Below are 14,568 nucleotides of genomic sequence, written 5' to 3'. Positions count from 1 at the left end.
CGTCCGTCCGGCCGGCTCGGCTCGGCTCGGCGTGGGCGTGGGCGTGGGCTTGGGCTTGGGCTTGGGCGGAGGGCCTTTGGCCCGATAAGAAGTATTCTTTTTGGACCAAGTTAAGCTCAACGGTTTGCCATTTATTTCGAGAAAAAACAGCATACAATTTTATTTAAAACGACAAGTAGTTTGTCTAGAAAATAAAAAACGTCATGCATGTTATCCTCTCGAAAATTTTAAACGAGATAAGAGAGAGTCTTGAGGAAGAAGTTTCGGAACTCAACTTCCCTCGATCTCCGCGAGATTCTCGCCCACGTGCAGCAGCTGTTGCGGGAAGTGGGTCGTCTCCGTCTCTTTAAATATCGTCTCTCCTCTTCCTTCATTTCTCAACTTTTTTGAGATCAAAATCCAACAGCAAAAATCCCTCTGCGTAAGTCTATATTGCGAGAGTGTTTTGTAGAGTTTATAGTTCGATAGGGCGATCACGAGTGAGGCGTGATTCGTCTGCCATGGTTTTATCCTGGGACTCTATATTCGTACAGTTCCGTCTCAATAACGGAGCGAATATTTTGAGTTAAGGAAAGAGATCATATCTCGACTCCATGTCTCTTCGCGAATACGATTTCTTATCGTTCTTGTATTCGCTTTATACATTCGTATATTTTCCTTAACATCGCTTTTATTCTATCGTTTTATATCAGTCTGGTTTTCCGGCTTTTAACAAGAGGCCGTTTAAGATTGTCCTGATATCAATGTTAGCCATACCTCATCTAAAGGTATAGCGATCTTTGTTCTTTAGTAAGTATGACCACTCTTCGTTACCGTATCTATGAAAAAGAGAGATTTGTCCAGTAATGGTTGTTAAATCAAAAAAGATTCTCACCCATTTTCAGATTCTGGGTAGTTTCAACAATCATTCATACCTCGTTTGCGTGTGATCTTAAACGCCATCTTGAATGTGCAAAAAAATAGAACGGTGGAGAATCATATAACGGGTAACTTAAAACACAAACCAAATTTTCATCTTTGTGTATCACTTTCAAGTTCCGGCTTCTTGATCATCAAAATTGTCTGATAACAGATAACTTCACTCCTTTCTCCATTAGACTGGCATGGCGGCACCGCTCAGAACCACCATGGAAACAATCCGGTCTGGTCTGTTACTGTAACCAACCGTTTCATCGAAAAGCCCAACAGCATCTACTCCTTACCTTGTGATACCAATCATCATTGAAGTCTAAGATACAAGATTCCTCTTCTCTGCAATTTCGAAGAGATTGCATTAGCATACATGTAGATTAATGCATTAGCTAACTCAATGTTCTTATTAAACCCTCTTAGAGAAAGCAGCTACACTAAGCTTGTGAAAGTGTAATAACTTGGCACAGAGCCTTGTGATTTAAACCTCTGAAACAGAAGCAGAGCTTTGCTGCTGTCTGATCGCTCAGGTTCCGATATCAAAGTGATCCGTGTGATCAAATTTCTATCTTCCATCTTGTGGAAATAGCTTTTTATCCGCACCTGCAATACAAGTCCCAAAATAGAGCTCATTTCCAGGAGGTACTTAGAGTGTTATCCCAAAAAATCAAACAAGTAGCGTAGAGATTTATTAGCGCATTGTCAATATAACAAAAACCTTCAGGTTTCTACAAGACAGTGAGTTTGGCACGAGAGTGTGAATTCATTCGGGTCAGTTCCTTTCCTCATAAAGTCGCTTAAACACTACCAAGCACGTGAGTTATGAATGGAAGAAGTGTACCTTTTGATCAATGCGGTCCAAGCCACTACGTCTCTCTAAGTCATGTAGTCCAACAGTGAGCGTGATTCTTTCACTTAGCGTTTTTTCAAAGTACGAAAGAATGAGATTTGGGGACAAAATGTGACGCTTCTTGGGTCTATAAGGAGAGTCAGAGTTTTGATTCGACTCTTCGCAGGCGTTACATAGAGAGCTTCTGACAAATTTTGGGATTGGTTTAAATGGTTTATTGTTTTTAACATAAGAGCATCTCAGCTTACTCTATTTCTTACCCTAAATCTTCAATGGCTTACTCTATTTTTTACTCTAAAATAGAATAATTTTATAATAGAATTTGAATTTACTACAATGATAGTTTATTTTAGAGTAGAAAATAGAGTGATAAGAAAATAAATAATAAGTTACTCTATATTTAGATAGTAAACCAATTTTTCAACTTTATTATAGAATGAAAAAATAAAGTACTATGGTAGCATTTTTACTTGAAATATTTTAGAATAAAAAATAGAGTGGAGTTGGAGATGCCCTAAGTGGATTTTCGTAGTCCATCTCTAATAAGTTTCTTCGGTTCATCATCAGAGACGAAATCGATCTCGATTTAGAAAGAATGGGTTCAACTGGTTAGAAAGAGTATGTTCATCTGGTTAGAAATTTCTAACCAAAGGAATTCAACTAGGTAGAAATATATTAACAACTAATACTGAACAACTGGTTAAGACGGCGTTTTATCTTAAAAGTTTTTCATATGATGAGGAAAGATTACAATAATCAATTGTAGCACACTAACCAAAGAAATTCAACTGAAATGAATAAGTTCCCAACAAAATACTAGTTTAATTTGACCATTTTTCTGGTAAATTTTTAACTCGGAAATATACTCAAACCGATTGCGTCGAGTTCAACTCAACTATTACAAAACGAGTTTACTTGGACCAATTTTAGGCAAACTTTCAACTCGATGAGGTACTTCAACAGATTAGGGTGAATTTGACTCAGCTTCTTCTGCCAGGTGCTAGAGACTTAGACCATGTTTATTGCGGAGTTCTTAGAATGAAGTTCTTAGCGTAATATAAGAACCGTTTCTTAACTTTAACTAAGGAAAACTAACAACCGTCTCTTAAAACTCTTATTTAAAAGCTCGTTCTTAGTTTTTCTTAGTTAAAAGTTAAGAGACGATTCTTATATTATGGTAAGAAATACACCCTAAGAACTCCCCAATAAACATGCCCTTCGATTTGCCGAGATGCTCCAGCCAATTAAGATAAGTTTGAATTGGGTTCTTTAAAGAGGTGCTCGAAACAACTAAATTGCAACTCCGTAAGGTGCTCCAACCAATTAAGCTAAATTGGATTCAGCTTCTTCAGTGAGGTGCTTGAACCAACTAAAGTGACTTCAACTCGAGAAGGTGCTCCGACCACTCAAGTGAGTTCATCTCAGCTTATGCATGTAGATATACATATATATACATACATATTTGTATAGTTGCATCTGTGAAAGCTGTCTACATACTTCTAAAGAGGATCAAGTCATTCGTAATTTATTTTTTGGCGCTAAAAGCATTTTCACATGAAGTTTTTCTTAAGATTCATTAAATACTAGAATCACGACACTGGTCCACCTGAAGATGTCTCAGATTTATAGATGTTTGGTTTGACAACTTAGTGATCTCGTAGGGTCATTCCCAATTTATACCAAGTTTACCACATTCTAATCAACACAATAATAGCACAAGGTTCTCTCCTGGTGTTGACACATCAGACTTTTAGAGTCTTGAGAGTCTTACATGTCATTAATTGAAAAAACTTGAAGAACCAATCAACTTATTTCGTTTCTACACGTCATTTGTCTACTGTTTCGTTTTTGTTTGTGTTAACCATTTTCGATGTTTTAGGTTAGGGTTCGCAAAAAGAGAAGTGATAGAGAGTTAAATCCAAGTCATGACCCGAGGTTCTTCTTCTTCTTCATCTGTGTATCACGAAGCTATAGCCCTAGCCCATATTCTTCTTCGTCTTTCTCCCAGGGAGGTTTCCATGAAGCCTATGAGGCATTATGATTAATGAATGGAAGAAGGGAAAGTCCCACATCGGGGAGAACTGGAACAAATGAGGAGTATATATATGTACTTACTCTAACTCATGTTCAAATGGCGCACATGAGAGGATAGGCTCGCCCCCCACACGCGCGCCGCCGCCGCCGTCCGTCCGGCCGGCTCGGCTCGGCGTGGGCGTGGGCTTGGGCTTGGGCGGAGGGCCTTTGGCCCGATAAGAAGTATTCTTTTTGGACCAAGTTAAGCTCAACGGTTTGCCATTTATTTCGAGAAAAAACAGCATACAATTTTATTTAAAACGACAAGTAGTTTGTCTAGAAAATAAAAAACGTCATGCATGTTATCCTCTCAAAAATTTTAAACGAGATAAGAGAGAGTCTTGAGGAAGAAGTTTCGGAACTCAACTTCCCTCGATCTCCGCGAGATTCTCGCCCACGTGCAGCAGCTGTTGCGGGAAGTGGGTCGTCTCCGTCTCTTTAAATATCGTTTCTCCTCTTCCTTCATTTCTCAACTTTTTTGAGATCAAAATCCAACAGCAAAAATCCCTCTGCGTAAGTCTATATTGCGAGAGTGTTTCGTAGAGTTTATAGTTCGATAGGGCGATCACGAGTGAGGCGTGATTCGTCTGCCATGGTTTTATCCTGTGACTCTATATTCGTACAGTTCCGTCTCACTAACGGAGTGAATATTTTGAGTTAAGGAAAGAGATCATATCTCGACTCCATGTCTCTTCGCGAATACGATTTCTTATCGTTCTTGTATTCGCTTTATACATTCGTATATTTTCCTTAACATCGCTTTTATTCTATCGTTTTATATCAGTCTGGTTTTCCGGCTTTTAACAATCTTAACTCAAAATTGCTTTATGTCTAAAGCTCGAATCGGGTTGAAAAACGATTAATAGAAACGGGTTTTGGAACCGTGTTTGCGATTTGCTTTCTAGCACTTCCGCGAAACGTTTTGCTCTTATCTCATAACGATGTTTGCGATTTGCTATATGCTTATCCGCGAAACGTTTCAGCGTTATTTTAAAAACGTGTTTGCGATTTGCTATACGCTTATCCGCGAAACGTTTCAGCGTTATTCTAAAAACGTGTTTGCGATTTGCTTTATAGTACTTCCGCGAAACGTTTCTGTTTTATTTCATTAAGATTTGCGGATTGCTTTTTAGCATTTTTCGCAAAACGTTTTTGATACATCTCCAAAACGTTCTATAAATGAATCGTTTCAAGATCGCTTTCTTAAGAGAGTTTGTGAAACATTCTAAGTCTATAAAAATGGTTTCTGCAAACGCTTTTAAACGAGTTTGCAAAACGGTTTTTCAAGACTTATATCGATATGATTTGGTTCAAACACCAAAAATGAACATCGATTTTAGACTATTATTTTTCTTTAAAATAATATGTTAATTGTTGAATAGAGTACTAATCCGTTTTCATGTTTTCTCTACAGGAAAATGACAAACGAGAACGACACCCCCACTCCCATGGACACCTTGGATGTCATTCAGACTCCACTCAACGCTGCAGCAGCTGGCGTGACAACCGCTGGAAACATCACAGCGTCAACCACTGCAGCAACAACGAGCACTTTTCTCCCTGCGGGGAATGCTGCTGATGAAACCACTCGCCGTACCCTATTCGGTGCTGGTCTTTATCAGACGGGTTCAATTTCAGCAACTGCAAGTGGTCCGGTGGCAGTTCAAACTCCTCCGACTGTCCCTAGTGTGTTCACTCAAGGACTGATGCCAAACCAATTTGATGGCAAAGGCTTCAAAACGTGGCAGAAGAAGATGTTGTTCTTCCTGGCAACAATGAAGCTGGAGAAGTTCCTCCAGGAGGACAAGCCCCTTATGCCTTACGGGATTGATGATGTTCACAGCCTCGCAACTGTTGACATATGGGTGCATTCCGACTTCATCTGCAAAGGCTACATTTTGGGTCGCCTCATTGACCCATTGTACCGTGTCTACTGTGAGATTCCCACGGCGAAAGAGCTATGGAGATTACTTGACAAGAAGTACAGAGGTGAGGACGCTGGCTGCCAGAAGTATGTGGTCTCAAAATTCCACGACTTCAAAATGGTGGATTCAAAACCCATCATGGATCAGGTGGAAGCGCTTCAGCTCATTTGCCATGAAATCGCTGCTGAAGGAATGTCCATCTGCGAGACATTCACAACTCTCAGCTTCATTGAAAAGCTTCCTCCAAGCTATGCAGATTTCAAGAACTACTTGAAGCACAAGAAGAAGAAGATGGGGCTCGAGGAGCTCATCACGAGGCTTCAGATGGAATCCAGAAACCGAACTGCTGCAAAGGTCGGTACAAAGGAGCACAGTGTCAACATGGCTGAGCACAAAGGCAAAGGAAAGGCCCACGCCTATTCGCCTGCCAAGCCTTCCAAAACTGCTGCAGTCTTGAAGGCTTCTGGAAAAAACTTCAAGAACAAAGGTATTGAGATCAATGCGAATGTGGAGAAGTTCAAGGGGAAATGTCACTACTGCCACAAAGTGGGGCACAAGACAGTTGAATGTCGCAAAAAGATCAAGGATGAGAAGGCTCAGGAAAATCTCACTGAGGAGGATCTCGTTGCTGTGGTGACTGAAGCCAACATGGTTGAAAGCAACAACCCCAAGGAATGGTGGTATGACACTGGTGCAACCACCCACATTTGCACCGATAGGGCGATGTTCAGCACCTATCAGAAAAGCAAGACTGAGGAGAAGCTCAAGATGGGAAACACTGCAGTCTCCAAGATTGAAGGACGCGGCAATGTGATCTTGAAGATGACATCTGGACGTGAGGTCACTCTGACAAATGTGAAGCATGTGCCTGACATGAGGAAGAACCTGGTCTCGGGAACCTTGCTCAGCAAGAATGGATTCGCCACAAGCTTTGAGGCGGATAAGCTCGTGATTAGGAAGAATGGGATGTATTTGGGAAGGGGATATGTTAAGGGTGGACTTGTCAAGTTGAATGTAATGACAGTCACTCCAAAAGTTGTAGCTCCAAAAGTTTCAATGAATAAGAATGAGCCAGTTGCTTATTTGGTTGAGTCTTTTAATATATGGCATGAAAGATTAGGCCATGTAAACTACAAGTCTATACAAAGATTAATGAATTTAAATCTAATTCCTAAATGCAAAACAAGTAAACAAAAATGTGAAGTATGCGTACAGGCTAAGCTCACAAAAACGCCATCACCTCGTGTTGAAAGAACTAATAAACCTCTAGATTTAATTCACATTGATTTATGTGATTTAAAATACTTACAAACTAGAGGTGGTAAAAAGTACTTTGTGACCTTCATAGATGACTGCACAAAATATTGTTATGTTTATTTATTACATAGCAAAGATGAAACCTTAGTTAGAAGTGATAGAGGAGGCGAGTATGATGGTCCATTCAATGCATTTTGTAAAGAACATGGAATAATCCATCAAACTACAGCTCCTTACTCACCAGAATCTAATGGAGTTGCTGAACGCAAAAATCGAACTCTAAAAGAATGATGAATGCTATGTTGCAGGAATCTGGGTTACCCCAGAACATGTGGGGGGAAGCGTTGCTTACCACTAATTATATCCTCAACAAGATTCCACACAAAGTAACTGGCAAAACTCCATATGAATTATGGAAAGATAATATACCTTCGTATAAATACCTCAAAGTGTGGGGGTGCCTGGCAAAAGTTGCAGTACCGCCACCAAAGAAGGTCACTATTGGACCTAAAACAGTGGATTGCATCTTCATCGGATATGCACATAACAGTAATGCTTATCGATTTCTGGTACATAAATCTGAAATATCAGATATTCATGAAAATACAGTCATGGAATCAAGAAATGCATCTTTCTTCGAAAATATTTTTCCATATAGAGAAAAACAAGGTTCAAAATGAACTCGAGAAGAAAGAGACAATGACAAGAACTCAGAAACTGAGATAAACGTCGAGATTTCTATAAATGATATTTCAGAAAATGAAGAAAAAGATGAACCTCGAAGAAGCAAAAGAGCTCGAAAGGAAAAATCCTTTGGAGAAGATTTCCTAATGGCATTTTTAGTAGAAAATGCTCCAAAAACTTTGGCAGAAGCCATGGCTTCACCAGAAGCTCCATTTTGGAACGAAGCTGTCTGGAGTGAATTAGATTCGATTATGCAAAATTATACGTATTACATAACGGATTTACCACCTGGCTGCAAAGCATTAGGGAATAAATGGATAATGACACGCAAACTTGGTGGAAAATACAAGTCTAGGCTTGTAGTTCAAGGATTCCGACAAAAGGAAGGTCTTGACTATTTTGATACATATTCTCCAGTGACGAGAATAACATCAATAAGACTGATGATAGCAATCGCAGCCTTAAGAGACCTAGAAATCCATCAAATGGATGTAAAAACTGCTTTTCTAAATGGTGATTTAGAAGAGGAAATTTACATGAAACAACCTGAAGGTTTTGTCATTCCCAAACAGGAAGACAAAGTATGTCGACTTGTAAAGTCACTTTATGGGCTTAAACAAGCTCCTAAACAATGGCACGAAAAATTTGACAATACAATGATGTCAAATGGTTTCAAAATAAATGAATGTGACAAATACATATACTACAAAACTACCAAAAATGCGTATGTTTTACTATGCCTATATGTAGATGATATGCTCATTATTGGAAGCAATAAAGACATTATCAATCAAACAAAGAACATGCTCAAAGGGACATTTGAGATGAAAGACTTGGGATTAGTAGATGTAATTCTCGGGGTTAAAGTCAAAAGAAATTCAAACGAAATTATCTTAACCCAATCTCATTATGCTCAAACAATATTAGAGAGATTTAAAAATTACTCTAATAGTACGGCAAAAACTCTGTTAGATCCCCAAATGCACTTGACAAAGAATTCAGGTGAAGCGGTTTCACAAAACGAGTATGCATGTGTAATTGGAAGTCTCATGTACTTGACAAATTGTACTAGACCAGATCTGGTGCATGCAGTAAACGTACTTAGTCGATATACAAGTAATCCAGGTCATACACACTGGAAAGCTATAACGAGGGTACTCAATTACTTGCGCTACACCAAAGATTTTGGGCTTCACTATGGTAAAGAACCAGCAGTTTTAGAAGGATACAGTAATGCTAACTGGATATCAGACTTTAAAAACTCAAAATCCACAAGTGGATATGTATTTACACTAGGAGGAGCAGCAATATCATGAAATCTACCAAACAAACAGTGTTAGCCAGATCAACCATGGAATCTGAGTTCATAGCCTTAGACAAAGCAGCAGAAGAAGCTAAATGGCTTAGAATTTTTTTGGAAGATATTCCTATGTGGGAGAAACCTGTGCCAGCTATACGCATATATTGTGATAGTCAATCAGCAATAGCTCGGGCTCAGAATAATCTCTACAATGGTAAATCTCGTCACATCAGAAGACGACATAAAACCATTAGACAACTTATCTCAACTGGTGTAATTACAATAGACTACATCAAATCGGCTGACAACCTAGCGGATCCATTTACTAAAGGTTTGTCACGAGATGTTGTTGCTAAATCATCAAAAGGAATGGGTTTAAAGCCTATAACGAATGAGGATGCTTGATTGCAACCTTACCTATCATGACTGGAGATCCCAAGACGTAGGTTCAAAGGGAAAACAAAATCAAACAGAATCTAACCAAAGCACTTGAGACAAGTAGTCTCTTCCCAGCTCCTAAGATGATAAAAGTGCTAACAAATGTGAGAAGGATAAGCATAAGCTTTTAATGATTCCATAGCTTCTTAAGCGGAGTATTACTCAATACTTTTCATGGTCAATCACCTAATGAGTGTGAAATGAGGCGGTTTCTAGGAGAATGAATGCAAGGTTATATTCTCTAAGTTCACTCATGAAAACCAGGAATAGTTCAGGGCCACAATGAACACAATAGAGAACTAAGTTCTACGAGAAAATGAAGTTGCGTTATGCCTGTTATCTCGGTCTACATAAAACACCGGTTGGTTCAAGACATCATGTTCACCTTCTGGTAAAGTAAACCCGACAGATATTAACTATGACTGGTTCAAGGATTAAAAATGCCACCAACTCAAACACAGTGAATTTTTCGCAAACACTCTCGATAAGTCTGTCTAGTCTAGTCAGGATTAGAATAAGTATAGTTTTTTAGAGTCTATCGAGTCTGCATTTAGTCTACATATGTTTAGAGTCATTTCTATTCATGTGGGGGATTGTTGGACCAATATTTTATTGGTAATAAGTGAAAACGAAATGGGCTTTGGGCCAATCATCTAATAAGCCTATGAGGCATTATGATTAATGAATGGAAGAAGGGAAAGTCCCACATCGGGGAGAACTGGAACAAATGAGGAGTATATATATGTACTCACTCTAACTCATGTTCAAATGGCGCACATGAGAGGATAGGCTCGCCCCCCACGCGCGCGCCGCCGCCGCCGTCCGTCCGGCCGGCTCGGCTCGGCTCGGCGTGGGCGTGGGCGTGGGCGTGGGCTTGGGCTTGGGCTTGGGCGGAGGGCCTTTGGCCCGATAAGAAGTATTCTTTTTGGACCAAGTTAAGCTCAACGGTTTGCCATTTATTTCGAGAAAAAACAGCATACAATTTTATTTAAAACGACAAGTAGTTTGTCTAGAAAATAAAAAACGTCATGCATGTTATCCTCTCGAAAATTTTAAACGAGATAAGAGAGAGTCTTGAGGAAGAAGTTTCGGAACTCAACTTCCCTCGATCTCCGCGAGATTCTCGCCCACGTGCAGCAGCTGTTGCGGGAAGTGGGTCGTCTCCGTCTCTTTAAATATCGTCTCTCCTCTTCCTTCATTTCTCAACTTTTTTGAGATCAAAATCCAACAGCAAAAATCCCTCTGCGTAAGTCTATATTGCGAGAGTGTTTTGTAGAGTTTATAGTTCGATAGGGCGATCACGAGTGAGGCGTGATTCGTCTGCCATGGTTTTATCCTGGGACTCTATATTCGTACAGTTCCGTCTCAATAACGGAGCGAATATTTTGAGTTAAGGAAAGAGATCATATCTCGACTCCATGTCTCTTCGCGAATACGATTTCTTATCGTTCTTGTATTCGCTTTATACATTCGTATATTTTCCTTAACATCGCTTTTATTCTATCGTTTTATATCAGTCTGGTTTTCCGGCTTTTAACAAGAGGCCGTTTAAGATTGTCCTGATATCAATGTTAGCCATACCTCATCTAAAGGTATAGCGATCTTTGTTCTTTAGTAAGTATGACCACTCTTCGTTACCGTATCTATGAAAAAGAGAGATTTGTCCAGTAATGGTTGTTAAATCAAAAAAGATTCTCACCCATTTTCAGATTCTGGGTAGTTTCAACAATCATTCATACCTCGTTTGCGTGTGATCTTAAACGCCATCTTGAATGTGCAAAAAAATAGAACGGTGGAGAATCATATAACGGGTAACTTAAAACACAAACCAAATTTTCATCTTTGTGTATCACTTTCAAGTTCCGGCTTCTTGATCATCAAAATTGTCTGATAACAGATAACTTCACTCCTTTCTCCATTAGACTGGCATGGCGGCACCGCTCAGAACCACCATGGAAACAATCCGGTCTGGTCTGTTACTGTAACCAACCGTTTCATCGAAAAGCCCAACAGCATCTACTCCTTACCTTGTGATACCAATCATCATTGAAGTCTAAGATACAAGATTCCTCTTCTCTGCAATTTCGAAGAGATTGCATTAGCATACATGTAGATTAATGCATTAGCTAACTCAATGTTCTTATTAAACCCTCTTAGAGAAAGCAGCTACACTAAGCTTGTGAAAGTGTAATAACTTGGCACAGAGCCTTGTGATTTAAACCTCTGAAACAGAAGCAGAGCTTTGCTGCTGTCTGATCGCTCAGGTTCCGATATCAAAGTGATCCGTGTGATCAAATTTCTATCTTCCATCTTGTGGAAATAGCTTTTTATCCGCACCTGCAATACAAGTCCCAAAATAGAGCTCATTTCCAGGAGGTACTTAGAGTGTTATCCCAAAAAATCAAACAAGTAGCGTAGAGATTTATTAGCGCATTGTCAATATAACAAAAACCTTCAGGTTTCTACAAGACAGTGAGTTTGGCACGAGAGTGTGAATTCATTCGGGTCAGTTCCTTTCCTCATAAAGTCGCTTAAACACTACCAAGCACGTGAGTTATGAATGGAAGAAGTGTACCTTTTGATCAATGCGGTCCAAGCCACTACGTCTCTCTAAGTCATGTAGTCCAACAGTGAGCGTGATTCTTTCACTTAGCGTTTTTTCAAAGTACGAAAGAATGAGATTTGGGGACAAAATGTGACGCTTCTTGGGTCTATAAGGAGAGTCAGAGTTTTGATTCGACTCTTCGCAGGCGTTACATAGAGAGCTTCTGACAAATTTTGGGATTGGTTTAAATGGTTTATTGTTTTTAACATAAGAGCATCTCAGCTTACTCTATTTCTTACCCTAAATCTTCAATGGCTTACTCTATTTTTTACTCTAAAATAGAATAATTTTATAATAGAATTTGAATTTACTACAATGATAGTTTATTTTAGAGTAGAAAATAGAGTGATAAGAAAATAAATAATAAGTTACTCTATATTTAGATAGTAAACCAATTTTTCAACTTTATTATAGAATGAAAAAATAAAGTACTATGGTAGCATTTTTACTCGAAATATTTTAGAATAAAAAATAGAGTGGAGTTGGAGATGCCCTAAGTGGATTTTCGTAGTCCATCTCTAATAAGTTTCTTCGGTTCATCATCAGAGACGAAATCGATCTCGATTTAGAAAGAATGGGTTCAACTGGTTAGAAAGAGTATGTTCATCTGGTTAGAAATTTCTAACCAAAGGAATTCAACTAGGTAGAAATATATTAACAACTAATACTGAACAACTGGTTAAGACGGCGTTTTATCTTAAAAGTTTTTCATATGATGAGGAAAGATTACAATAATCAATTGTAGCACACTAACCAAAGAAATTCAACTGAAATGAATAAGTTCCCAACAAAATACTAGTTTAATTTGACCATTTTTCTGGTAAATTTTTAACTCGGAAATATACTCAAACCGATTGCGTCGAGTTCAACTCAACTATTACAAAACGAGTTTACTTGGACCAATTTTAGGCAAACTTTCAACTCGATGAGGTACTTCAACAGATTAGGGTGAATTTGACTCAGCTTCTTCTGCCAGGTGCTAGAGACTTAGACCATGTTTATTGCGGAGTTCTTAGAATGAAGTTCTTAGCGTAATATAAGAACCGTTTCTTAACTTTAACTAAGGAAAACTAACAACCGTCTCTTAAAACTCTTATTTAAAAGCTCGTTCTTAGTTTTTCTTAGTTAAAAGTTAAGAGACGATTCTTATATTATGGTAAGAAATTCACCCTAAGAACTCCCCAATAAACATGCCCTTCGATTTGCCGAGATGCTCCAGCCAATTAAGATAAGTTTGAATTGGGTTCTTTAAAGAGGTGCTCGAAACAACTAAATTGCAACTCCGTAAGGTGCTCCAACCAATTAAGCTAAATTGGATTCAGCTTCTTCAGTGAGGTGCTTGAACCAACTAAAGTGACTTCAACTCGAGAAGGTGCTCCGACCACTCAAGTGAGTTCATCTCAGGTTATGCATGTAGATATACATATATATACATACATATTTGTATAGTTGCATCTGTGAAAGCTGTCTACATACTTCTAAAGAGGATCAAGTCATTCGTAATTTATTTTTTGGCGCTAAAAGCATTTTCACATGAAGTTTTTCTTAAGATTCATTAAATACTAGAATCACGACACTGGTCCACCTGAAGATGTCTCAGATTTATAGATGTTTGGTTTGACAACTTAGTGATCTCGTAGGGTCATTCCCAATTTATACCAAGTTTACCACATTCTAATCAACACAATAATAGCACAAGGTTCTCTCCTGGTGTTGACACATCAGACTTTTAGAGTCTTGAGAGTCTTACATGTCATTAATTGAAAAAACTTGAAGAACCAATCAACTTATTTCGTTTCTACACGTCATTTGTCTACTGTTTCGTTTTTGTTTGTGTTAACCATTTTCGATGTTTTAGGTTAGGGTTCGCAAAAAGAGAAGTGATAGAGAGTTAAATCCAAGTCCTGACCCGAGGTTCTTCTTCTTCTTCATCTGTGTATCACGAAGCTATAGCCCTAGCCCATATTCTTCTTCGTCTTTCTCCCAGGGAGGTTTCCATTAAGGTCTGGAACAAATCTCAGATGTGATCTCTCGGCTTCTATGGATGGTGCTGATTTGATTAGGGCTTTGTTGGAATTTATCTATGCTCAACGCTTCCGTATTTGCTACCACCAGGTTAATTTGGGTTCCATGGTGTTATGTCTTAATATGCTTTCAAACAACTTCTTTGTGGGCTTATATCAATCAATATATAGACTTTAGTTGAAAGTCTTTTGATATCTGTAAGAGTTTTATCTAAAGCTCTGATCTTTGTTTGATAAACTGATTATGTTGTTTCTTCTTTGTCCTTCTCTCTTCCACGGTTTAGAGTTAACTATAAGAACTTGAATTTAATTTAAAGAGTTTAGAGTTATTATGAGAGGATGCACAGAAGAAATATCTGAAGGAGCAACAGATTAAGAAACTAGAGGAGAAGAACAATAGCCAGGAAGGTAATGATGCAACCAGTGATGGTGGCGAAGAAGACGATGACTTGAGGGTCGATGAAGCTAAGGTTGATGAGAGCAGGCAAATGGACTTCGCAAAG

At 38.7% G+C, this 14,568-nt stretch overlaps 1 long non-coding RNA gene across 1 annotated transcript; it reads right to left on the bottom strand.

Annotated features, from left to right (window-relative positions):
* Positions 1-11,217: 11,217 nt before the first annotated feature.
* LOC117130697 lies at positions 11,218-14,554 on the bottom strand. The gene is made up of 2 exons (XR_004453996.1): positions 12,012-14,554; positions 11,218-11,773 (listed from the first exon to the last, which is right to left on the bottom strand). It is a non-coding gene; the product is annotated as an uncharacterized LOC117130697 (long non-coding RNA).
* Positions 14,555-14,568: the final 14 nt, after the last annotated feature.

The sequence above is a fragment of the Brassica rapa genome, unplaced genomic scaffold, assembly GCF_000309985.2.
Source record: "Brassica rapa cultivar Chiifu-401-42 unplaced genomic scaffold, CAAS_Brap_v3.01 Scaffold0654, whole genome shotgun sequence".
Taxonomy (NCBI): domain Eukaryota; kingdom Viridiplantae; phylum Streptophyta; class Magnoliopsida; order Brassicales; family Brassicaceae; genus Brassica; species Brassica rapa.
This window is presented reverse-complemented; position numbering and strand designations above follow the sequence as displayed.